Here is a 12,264-nt window from a genome sequence, read left to right on the forward strand (position 1 = left end):
TTTGTCAGAGAGAGAGAGAAAGTGCGCACGCATGCAGAAGCAGGCAGAGAGGCAGGCAGAGGTGGAGAGAGAAGTAGGCTCCCTGCTGAGCAAGGAGCCCAATGCCGGACATGATCTCAGGGCCCTAGGATCATCACCCGAGCCAAAGGCAACAGCTTCACCAACTGAGCACCCAGGTGTCCTGATAATGTTCATTTTTTTTTTTAAGATTTTATTTATTTATTTGACAGAGAGACACAGTGAGAGAGAGAGCACAAGCAGGGGGAGTGGGAGAGGGAGAAGCAGACTCTCCACTGAGCAGGGACCCCAATGTGGGGCTCAATCCCAGGGCCCTGGGATCATGACCTGAGCCAAAGCTTAACGTTAAGCTTAAGCTTAACGACTGAGCCACCAGGCACCACCCACCTACCATAACATTCATTCTTAAGAGCCCGTGAGAGTTGTAATGAGTAATTGTGAGAGAGATGAAGGCCTATATGTAAGAGAACATACTGTTTGATTCATATTTACATATTTGAAAGTTTGAACAGGTAAATCTAGTGACAGAAAGGGGAATAGTTATCTGGGACTGGGGGGAGTGGGCTTGCTTTTTGAGATCATTCAGATGTTCTTTATTTTGACCATGGTACTGATTACATGGGTACATACGTTTCACAAAACTCACTGAAGTATCCACTTAAAATGGATGTATTATATTGCATAGGTATGGGGGAAAATAATTTCCCCCCTACCCTTTTAGATTCTTGGCTGAGACAGCCCTGTAATACAAGATAGGTTAACAGAGAGAAAACAAACAAGTTATTAACCTGTATACCTCCTGTAGGAGCCAAGGGCAAGCTACCCCAAGACAGACCTTTTTGGCATGTAGATCAGGCTGAGCTGAAAACAATCAAAGCCCAAAAGACTCAGAAAGAAACTTAGACCTCACCGCATTCTGCCTAAAAGAATTTAGAGGACCTCTGGGAAGAGAGTTATCATCACAGATATCTACATGATAATATGAGCTGGGTATGGTAGACGGGGCAGAACCTAGCTGGGCTTGTTTGTCCAAGTTCTCCCTCCTGTCCCATTGTTTCTGAGGAGCCCAGCAGACATTTGTTGATCAAACATTAACTCTTTTTCCATTTTCCTGTGAATTCCATTCCCTCCCTTTAAAGTATCTGATTCCTTTCCCCTTCTTCTGAGTTCAGGGTGACATATATACCTCATTTTGCCTGTCTATGTCTATGTGGATTTCCCAGACGTACAACATTAAGTTTAATTTTCTCTGATCTGTCTCATGTCACTTTAATTTAGCCCAGTGAGAGGAACCTTGAAGGAGAGTGGAAAATTTTCTCCTCCCTGACAGAAGATACCCTAGAAAATGGGGTAACTCCTTAAAATGGGCCAAGGCATCCCCTTAAATGCCATCACTAGCAAAAGATAAAAGATGTTGCAGGGATGGAGGGTAGTTATAGGAAGTTTCAGAAAAAGCACAGTAAATGAGGTAAGGTTTTGTTTGTTTGTTTGTTTGTTTTTGTTTTTGTTTTTATTCATTTATTTGACAGAGATCACAAGTAGGCAGAGAGGCAGGCAGAGAGAGGCAGGCAGAGAGAGGTGGGGAAGCAGGCTCCCTGCTGAGCAGAGAGCCCAATGCGGGGGCTAAATCCCAGGACCACGAGATCATGACCCGAGTGGAAGGCAGAGGCTTTAACGCACTGAGCCACCCAGGTACCCCGAGGTAAGGTTTTTAAGTAGATTTAAGTTGCTGCCTTCTCCGTTTCTATAGTTTCAGTCATTTTTGTTTTCCTGGCACAGAGGGGGAGGGACCCTGACAGATGGTCATTTCCCTTATAAATGTAAATATCTTTTACAAAAGATAGCTTCTACAGGCTTTTCAGAGCTACTCCTGTATCTGCTGTTTCTCAAAAATAACCAGATCAAGATAATTTTTAATTCTAAGAGGCATATGGTGGGGTGACAAATTCTGTTCTCCTTCATATGTATACTATACCTCAATAAAATTGATTTAAAAATACCTGTTTGAGAAAACTAGAAGGGTAAACAGAGGGGAGAGCAAATATTGGGGAGGATCTGAACACACGGAGTTTGCAATGATAATAAACTCTCCAGGAGCAGAGGGAGTCCAGGTTTCAAGAAATATGCCTAGATTCCATTGTTTCCTACTTAGAAGCCACCTGGAAAAGGATGGTGCAGCCATGACACTAAATGTACTCTTTTGGAGATGAAAGGACCCTAGGAGAAGTTGTGGGAAATTTTTAAATTTAATTTTATGTATTTATTTGACGGGAGCTGCAGGCAGAGAGGGGAAGCAGGCTCCCCGCCAAGCAATGAACCCGATGTGGGACTCCATCCCAGAACCCTGGGATCATGACCTGAGCCAAAAGTAAATGCTTAACTGACTGAGCCACCCAGGTGCCCCAGTTGTGGGGAATTTTTACAATTACAAGGTCCCGGCACAGCACAGGAAGGGGAAAGGGTTGGAGAGTGTAGAGCAGAAACAAATGAATGCTGTCTCCTGGACATCTGTTAAAGGAGACAAAATAATCAGATAGGCTCACAGCATATTTCAAGCCTGGCACTATAATTCTCCTACTAAATGAACAAGAATGTCCCAGATACAAAATTATTTATTTAATACTGATTTGCAAGTAGAGGTTAACATGTAGCCGAGGTGCCCTCTGGTGGTAGAATCTAAAACCGACTGGGTAGACTGAGCAGTGGAGAAACAGGATGAAAATCATCTCTGGTTTTTATGTATATGCGATGAGACAAGTAAATATAGTCGATTTTTACCACAGGAAAAAAATCCTCAACACTTAGCTAGTATTATCTAAAATAAAGAGCTTGGTAGAGTTCTGTTTCCACTCAAGAGGGAGTAACAGGGATCAGATTTACCTTCCCGTAAAAACAACAGGATTTGAATAGTCAGTTATGCTCAGTCCCATGTCACCAAAACAAGACTTAATTACAGTTTTGGCTCTCTCCGAAATGGAATCTTAAGCCAGTCAATCAGGAATCATCTAATCAGACCTACTTAGGTAATGTGCCTGAAAATCTCCTGACTTCCCCTAAAGGAAAGTGGCCTTGTGATAACAAACAAACTTTTTTTTTCCCCCCTAGTATAACTTTCCTTTCCTGCTCCTTTCAGCCAAGAAAGTTTTTCATTTTGTACAGGTCCTTAGAGATCCTTTCTAGATAATAGAGTGGAGGCTGTCCTATTGATAATTGATAAACTATTGAAAATTGATAAATTGATAATTGATAAACCACTGAATGAAACCAATAAGGTCTTCACAATTTCCTCAGTTGAATTTTGTGTGTTAACACTTCCCATTTGAAATAAGAAATCATACAGAATATATTAAAATTATTTCTGAACTAATGGTTTTCAGAAATTGGACATCAGGCAGCACAGGATGGTGACCTGTGAAAAATGGGAGACAAAGACGAGGTGAGCCCTGTGATTTCCCCTGAAAATGTTTCCAGGCCACCACTACATTCAAGGAAGGGTCACTCGGGCAGAGCTCAGCGGGCCTCCTGAGGTATAGAGATGGCTCAAGGAGGCCAGAGAAGTCAAGGTAGCTAGACTGCACAGGGCGCAATACGAGAAACAGGAGAACAACATAGGGAGAGAACTCCAAAAATCTGCAGAAGGTCTTCAAGTCTCCATCTGGGACTCCATATTTATGAGGAAACTACCTGCATAGTAGGAAAGAACCTTCTGGGGGAAGTAGAGGGAACAATCTCTAGAGCTCACAGAGAGCAGAGAATAGTTCCTGCTTCCACCACCAGAGTGGAAACTGTAATTCAAGAGACATTAGATAAAGCACATGGTAGTGCTAGAATAACAGTAGTTCTGATCCTGAATAGGAAAATTTAAGAGCAAACTTCAGAAAGGTCACACTATTTCCCAGAAAAAGGCCAAGAAGAAAAATACATATATATTCCCCACGTGGGGCTTGAACTCACAGCCCCAAGATGGAGAGACGTATGCTCTACCGACTGAGCCAGCCAGGTATCCCCTGGCCAAGAATATCTGTAGGAGTCAAAATATAACCAGCACCCAACAAAGTAAAATGTATAACATTTGGCCTTCAATCAAAATTTACTAGGCATGCAAAGAAGCCAGAAAATATCACCCATAATAATAAGGAGGAAAAAAATCAATTTATAGAAAGCGTTCTTTCTAAATGATGATAAAAGGACAGTAAGAGAGTTATTATAAATCTATCCCATCTGTTCAAGAAGCTAGAAGAAAGATGGAGCATGATAAGGAGCAACAAGGATCATCGAAAGTTGGACTTCTGCAGATCAGAGATATATCTGAGATGGAAAAAATCCACCAGCTGGAGTGGACAGAGATTAGGAGGAAAGAAGAGAAGATTCGTGTACCTGAAGAGACAGCAAGAGAAACTGCAATAAGAATGGAAAACTCATCACAGAGACAGAAAAGACTGAAAAAATGAACAAGACATCCATCGGCTGTGGGATCGCTTAGTAGCACAGCATGTGTATAATTGGAGTCTTGACTCTCCTTTCTATTAACCACGGTGTTTCCAAACTCTGTTCTTCTGTGTCCACTTTCACCATTAAAAAAAAAAAATCACATCCCTCAAATGTCCACCTGCAAACTACGAAAACTACTCTTAAATACATCTGCAATAGTGGAGCGCAGTGAAGACTTGGTGTAATTCCATCTCTCTGTGAAATCCAATGGCTCGCCCACCTTAGCAGCAAATCCCACCATTTGCTACCCAATCTTTGCATCCTCATCCTTGCTTACGACCTTTATTCTTTGAAGATGACAAATGTCCTGCTGTCCCTCAAAACTGTGTTGTCACTCCTCCGATTTCTTCCCCCCTCTGCTGCTGAATTTTGGGTATCCCTAAGCCTTTCTGGTAACGTCATGAAATTTCAGGGTTGGGCAGAGATCTTCGGCACTGTCTAGTCTGTCCCACTCACTGTTGAGCACTTGACTTATGTTTACGATGCTTTTATCATATAGTTGTCCAGCTTTTGTGTAAACCCCATCATGATAGGTAATTTCCCTTTTTTCTCCTTTTTTCCCCCACCTTCAGTAGCTCCAATCTTCAGACCTCTCTTTTTCATATGAAGCTGAAGCAGATCTCTCTCTGACATCTGCCAAATGGTCTGGTCTCAGCCTCTTAACCTCCTTTTATTTCCTCTCTAGTCTAGACCCATGAACACCTCAAGCGTGGGATACTTCAATAACTTGATGGTCTCCACTGTAATTCTTCCTTCAGTTCACTCATTGCATAACAATTCCCCCCTGACTAATCTTTAAAACAGTTTTGATCCTGTTATGTCCTTCCCTTAAGAACTTAATAAGGGCTCCCTTCATTGTTTTTTCTATCAAAACATGTATTCTTTTCAATATATTCTTTTTTGAATGCCATTCATGCATTCATAATTCAAAGACATATAAAAGGGTATAGCCTCCACCCCTCCACTTTCCTTACAAGGTAATCACTGTTGAAGGTTCTAGGGCAGTTGGTGGTTGTTGTTTCTTTTTCCCTCTGATATCTTTCCAGAGATTTTTCTGGACATTTTATCATATGTGTTATCTTTTGCCTGACTCTGATGATACCTTTCACCAATTATCTTCACCCTTGAACCACACTGAGGGAAATTTATCAATACCTGTTTAACATATCTGTTCTTGACCTACCTCTTTTTCACTTAACATAAAATTTTGGAAATCATTCTACATCAGTTTATGTAAAGTCTCTCTCTCTTTTTTTTTCAGTGTCTGCACAGTAGAGGGGATGTACCATGATGTTTAAGTAGATTCTTAATGGATATTTAGGTTGTTTCCAGTTTCTTGCTATTAGAGAGAATGTTGCAGTGAAGAACCTCATTCATGTCTGAAATAGATGTGTAGGATAAGTTGGCAGAAGTGCTGTTGTTTGCTCAAAATGTATCCACATTTAAAAAGTTGATATATTTTACCCTCTGAGTCATTACCTTCAAAGGTGAAGGTGACTGGCAAGAAATGCATCAGACACAGCGGAGGGAACAAGTTCCTTACCCGTAGGAGAAAGACAGAAGTGTCCCCACCCTTCTGTCATACTTGAGAACACTCCCCGGCTATTCTCTCTGCTGCAACATTAGTTTTTAATCACTGTTGAAGGTTCTAGGGCAGTTGAACCTGGAATATTCAGTTTCCATTGAATCTTCCTTATCAGCATACAACGATGTTATTTCTCCCTTTTTTAAGACCTTCTTCAAACTCTAGGAAGTCCACAGGGAACTGGAAATTCAGCCGCCATCTCTGCCCGAAGGATAAACTGGGTGTTGTTGCTGGGGTGAGCATCCATTCAGGTCCTTGAAAAATTTCCTTTGCTGCACTCACAAGAAGGTTCATGCCCCCCTCCCCAGACCTCCTGTATGTTCTGGAGACCCCAGTTGCCTGCTGGGCCAGTGACGGGAATTGTTCATCATCTCAGATCATTCCTGAACCATCACTGCAGACCTGAATAGAAGGTCTGTTTTACAGGGAGATTTTTTAAATTTTTAAATTTATTTTTAATTTAATTTTTATTTTTTTTACAGGGAGATTTTTTTAGATGGAACAATCCCATTTGAAGTCCCAGGCCTCCCCTATAGAAAATGTACCACTGTACACTCACCAACAGCAACCAGTTCCCTGTTTCCCCACATACTTGCCAACACAGCCGAGCGTCAGTCTTTTGCCTTTGTCCACGGTGACAGGTACAAACAGAAGAACATAGTTTCAATCTTACATTTCTCTCAGGTGTGTGGTTGCACATTTTTTCATAAAATAGCAAGTAAAGACGTCTATGTCTCTGTGGGTAGTCAGGCAACTCTACTTGGGTGCTGGGTTCCCAGCCTTCTTCGTGTATGAGAACCTCCCCATAGTCCTCCGTGCTACGACTCCCCTCTTCCAGACCTTTTCAAGAGCGACTTCTTTCTTTAGCCCTTCCTCATTCCTTCATTCTTTCTCTTTTTCTCTTTTAGAGCAAAGCTTGCCAAACTTTTCCTGGAAAGTCCAGGTAGAAAGGATTGTAAGCATTGTGGGCCGTGTGGTCTCTGTCCCAGAGCCTTAACTCTTGGGCCCGGAGCTGCCAGCCATCACAGACAACACAGAAGGGAACTCTGACCTTGCTTCCCTGAAGACCAGCATGAACCCCCCTCGCTCCAAGCCATCCAGTAGGAAGCAGCCACAGCTGTTCCTGGGCCTTTGCATTCCACAGGCTTCGAGCTGGCATCTCCAGAACAGTGCAGAGGGCCCAAGGGACATAAACCTCTCGGGCAGGATGGTGAAGGGTGTTTCTGGAAGAGCCTGGCTGTGTCTGCTGTCGGCAAACTCTGTAAAACCCTCCCTCATCCAGCTGCTTCCTCCGGCGTCCCTAGGGAAAACCATCCTTGTCAAAGTCAGGTCCAAGTTGTTCTGTAAGGGCCTACTTAGCCAGAGCGACTCCATCTCAGTTAAACAGCCATTTTGGTGTTTGTGCAGTAAAGGTAAATTGACCCTGCCCACCCCCCAGAGGAACTTATTTAGAAGCAAGTCAGGGAAACCAGTAAAATACGGTTGGCCAGTTCCTGATAACAAAGCCCAGAATACAAGGATGAGTCAGGGCAGGTGGAGACATCCAATCAGTAAAAAGCACACATACTACTTCCCTAACCACCAAAGAGTGTAAACCCTGCCTTTTGGGCACCAGCTCTGACCAGAGTGATAGGCTAGTTCAAACAGCTCCTACAGGGTAAATTGTAATTCAATTGGCCACCTACGTCTGACCTAGCATGACTATGCCACTTTCTCTGTGTTACAATCTCATTGGCCACCTGTGTGAGGCCAGGCTTAACCACGCAGCCTTTGCTCTGTAAAAGTTAGTCTGTGAGGCTGGGGGTTGTCCCTCTCTCCATAGGAGATGGCCCCGACCGGTTGGTTTGATTCTCGATGCTGGTGCGAAATAAAGCTTTGCTTCACCTTCGCTTTGTATCAGTCTCGCTCCTTTGATCACAGATCCCATCTGTTCCTAAATCCAGTAGGCATTTGTCCAACTCCTCCGATGCTGCGAGGTCGGAAGCATTCCAGGAAATCATGGTCCTTGAAACCCCTTCTTCAGCGGGGGATTGAGTCCTCCCCATTTCTCTCCTGTGACTCCTCCCAAGTCTGCTGCTTCCTCCTCATCTGCCAGGCCTTGTGACCCTGCAGAGCCTCCAGACTGAGGCCTCAAAGTCCTCAAAGTCCTTTCTCTCCATGGTCCTCCCCTGTGAACTCACCCAGCCTCAGGCCGTTCAGGATACCTGTATTTAACGTGGCCATCCTCAGAATTTTCATCTCCAGTCTGGACCTCTCCTTTGAACTCCAGATGCACGTTTCCAGCGACTCTGTTGACACCTGCCCTTGGAGGCTAGATCAGCATCTCAGATACGTGCAATGTACAGTGCCTCGTCTTCCCAGCGTGCTTCTCTGCTGTCCCCCGACTCTGCTGTTCGCGGCCCTACCCCTCCAGTTGCTCAGGCCAAATACTGGGCATCATCCCTGCCCTGGCTCTCCATCTCCCACGGACTAGATCCACTCCATCAACAAATGCTTCCCCGGCCGCCCTTCCTCGCTAGGGGTCCCCACTTCCCCTCATGCCCCAGCAGCCGGTTAGGTACCTGGCAACAGGAGCGATCATTCTCAGATGCAGATTAGGGTTCCGGACTCAGGGTAAAGGCCAGAGATTTCCCAGTGGCCAATATAAAACTGGTTCCACAAACTCTCTGCCTTTATCTTCTGTCTCTCTCCTCACTGCCCCCCGGTCCAGGCACACAAGCTTCCCTGTTCCCGCTAGACAGCACTGAGCATAGTCTCATCTCTGGGACTTTTTACCAGCCGCGGCTCTGCTGAGCAGGCTCCGCATCCCCCCCCACCAACTGCATCTTGTACCAGCCTGGGCTTGGACATAACCTAGCAATGTTATCTTCATGAACCGCCTCGTTTAAAATGGCAACACCCCTCCCTAGTTCTCTCTGTCTGCTGTCACCTTTGTATTCTTCCACAAGAGCACTTCCAGCATCTAAAATGCATAATACAAGTCGATTTCACTTAATTAAAAAAAAAAAAGAAAGAAACCTGTTCCCCCTCCAATAAATAGAAAGCTTTTTGTGAGAATAGAGGGTTTTTTTAAAATTTTTTTTTTTTTAAGATTTTATTGATTTGTGATTGAGCAAGAGAGAGCGAGCACGAGCTGGGTGGTGCAGAAGGAGAAGCAGACTCCCCACTAAGCAGGGAGCCTGATGTGGGGCTCGATGCCAGGACCCCAGGATCATGACCTGAGCCGAAGGCAGATGCTTAATGACTGAGCCACCCAAATGCTCCATAGAGGTTGTTTTTAATCTGTTTCATTCTTAATATATCCCCAGCATCTGTAAAAGTGCTTGACTCAAAGTAGGAGCTCAGTAATATTTGCTGAATGAATAAGGGAATAAGTGAATTAATAAATTTATTTACCACAAATGTAATGACTTTAAACAACACAAGTTTATTAGCCTCCAGTTCTCCAGGGCAGACGTCTGATGTGGGTCTCACTGGTCTAAAATCCAGCTGTGAGTGGGGCTGCATTCCCTTCTAGAGTCTCTAGGGAAGAATCCATTCCCTTGCCTTTTCCAGCTTTGGAGGTCACCCACATTCCTTAGCTTGTGGGCCCTTATTCCGCCTTTAAACTAGCAATGGTCGGTCATGTCTTAGATCATTCACACATCTGGTACTCTTTTCCCATCTCCTTCTGATTCTCTTTCTCCCTCTTCTGCCTTCATTTTCTTCTTTGGAGGACCCTGTGATGTCATTGGGCTCATCCAGCAACTTCAGGATAATCTCCCTTTCATAAAGTCTGCAGATTAGCTACTTTAATTCCCCTGGGCAATTAAGGTATTGCAATATTTAATGCAACATACTAACTATATTTAATGCAATATACTAACATTAAGTACTAATGTTAAGTACTAACATTAAGTACTAATGTTAGTATATTGCAATAATTAATGCGACATACTAACAGGTTCCAGGGATTGGGATGTGGGTGTGGACATTATTCTGTCCCGCCCCGCCCCCCCCAGATGTAAATCTACGAGAATTCGTCAGGGATCTCAGCTCATTCCAGATCATCCAAGAGCCCTGTGGATCAGTGTTGCTGAGAGGCAGTGGCTCTGTAAGGGAGTCTCTCCTGCCTGGCAGGATCTCCTCCACCATTTTCTCTGGGCAGTGCCTCCTGCTCCAAGCCAATGATTCCTTTCAGTGACCACTCGATGAAAACTCCCTCTCAGCAAGCCAACTGTCAGTGCCAATAAATGACTTCACATCAAGGTATGCATAAAAAGGTGCCTGTCCTTAGATGTTTTCATTCTTCAAGAGGGTTTTTCCAGCTGTAAGTTACAGTAAACAGGTGTGATTTATATAAGGAAAGGCTTGTCTTTCCTACAAGCAAGGTCTCTGGAAGCAGGAGCCACTGGCCTTGACTTTGAGGACTTGATGTCACCAGCGCTGATGTCTCTACAGTTGTCCAGTTGGCTTGGCTTGCCCTTACAACCAGGATGGGGCTGCCACCACCAAGCATCATCAGATCCGCATTCTGGGCAAGAAGGAGGAGCAAAGATGGCACCACTACTCATGTCTCTTGCCAGAAAAAAAAATTTTTTTTCTTCAAATTGCACCCTACACATTCTCAGAATTCCCTTAATGTCCAAATGGCCAGAGCTGATCACACAGACACTCCCAGCTGCAAGAAGTCTAGGAAAGTGAGGACTATATAATCACAATTGATTTAGACCAATCGTGATCTAATGTCTGCCGATGTTCATATTGCTGCCCCAAACAGAATTTCCATTTGATCATCATTGTGGTGCCAGGCTTAGTAAATAAATAGATGAGATGCCTAGTTAAATTTGATTTTCTCATAAACAAGGATTTTTTTTTTAAAGTGTAGGTATGTAATATGTGGGACCTAGTTATACTAAAAATCATTGGCTGTTTATTTGCAATTGAAATTTAACTGTGCATTCTTTGCTTAATCTGACAATCCTAGGTTAGCAAGGAGGAGTGGGTGCTGAGTGGGGAACTCACAAGACCTGTGACGAGGGGGATGGCATTTTATTCTAAGTGTTGAGTTGCTGGTGGAAGAATTTCAGGACTCAGTGGCAGGCTGGTGGGGGAACTCTTCTGGGACAAAGTCTAGGGGTTTCCAGTTTGAACTTCCATTCCTATAGTTGTAGGATATCTTGTGTAATGTCCAGATGAAACCAATTTTCAGTAGGGTTGACAGGAGGCTTCCACTTTAATCGTCCCAAATCGAATGGCTTCTCCTTTCCAGTAAGTGTCTTCTGTCCTGCCTGTTCCAGTGTAGAAATTGTTCGGCTGTGGAAAGCAAAATAGGGAAGTAACAGAAGCAACTAAAATACAGGTCTGCTGAAATTAATCCCTGGACTTATTTTCACTGGCCAATGATGGCAATGTGAGGTTAGTAATTTACAACTTAAGCACTCAATCAGAAAAAAAAAACTTACTTAAAAAAAAAAAGCTTCCTTAAATGTATGAAATTGGGGTGTCTGGGTGGCTCGGTCGGGGGAGCATGCGGCTCTTGATTTCAGGGTTGTGAGTTCAAACCCGGAATTTAGATATAGAGGTTAGTTAAAAATAAAATCTTTTTAAAATACAGGAAATTAAATTTAAAACATGAATTTTTAGAATTAAAAACTCTATCCCTATCAACCCATTTCCTCTTATACTGTCCCCATTATGATTTAAATATTCTATAACCATCAAGATGGGGGTTCTGTGGCCCGATGGTGCCTTTGGTCTGAATTTTATGACATTTATTTCAAGCCAGAGCCGGTGAACAAAAACCTTCCTGGAATGACATGTGTGAATTGCTATGGAATAAGGTTAAACTATTTGATGTTGATTCCGACCATATGTGAGCATTTTCCATAGTTCTTCGTCAGATTTTACTATTAAAACCAAAACCAAACTGAGGGTTGCTGAAGGGGAGGCAGATGTGGAGATAGAGTAACTGGGTGATGAGCATTAAGGAAGGCACATGATGTGACGAGCACTGGGTACTATTGGGAACTGATGAATTATTGAACTCTACATCTGGAATAAGGAGGTACTATACGTGGGCAAAATGAATTTAAAATTAAAAAATAAAACCAAAACCATATTGTTAATTTAAGAAAAATGATGATTACTTTACCTCTCTAGGCACTGGGTTTTTTAGGTATAAAGCCTTA

This window comes from Mustela putorius, unplaced genomic scaffold (genome assembly GCF_011764305.1).
Source record: "Mustela putorius furo isolate JIRA1106 unplaced genomic scaffold, ASM1176430v1.1 tig00000854_pilon_pilon_pilon, whole genome shotgun sequence".
Lineage (NCBI taxonomy): Eukaryota > Metazoa > Chordata > Mammalia > Carnivora > Mustelidae > Mustela > Mustela putorius.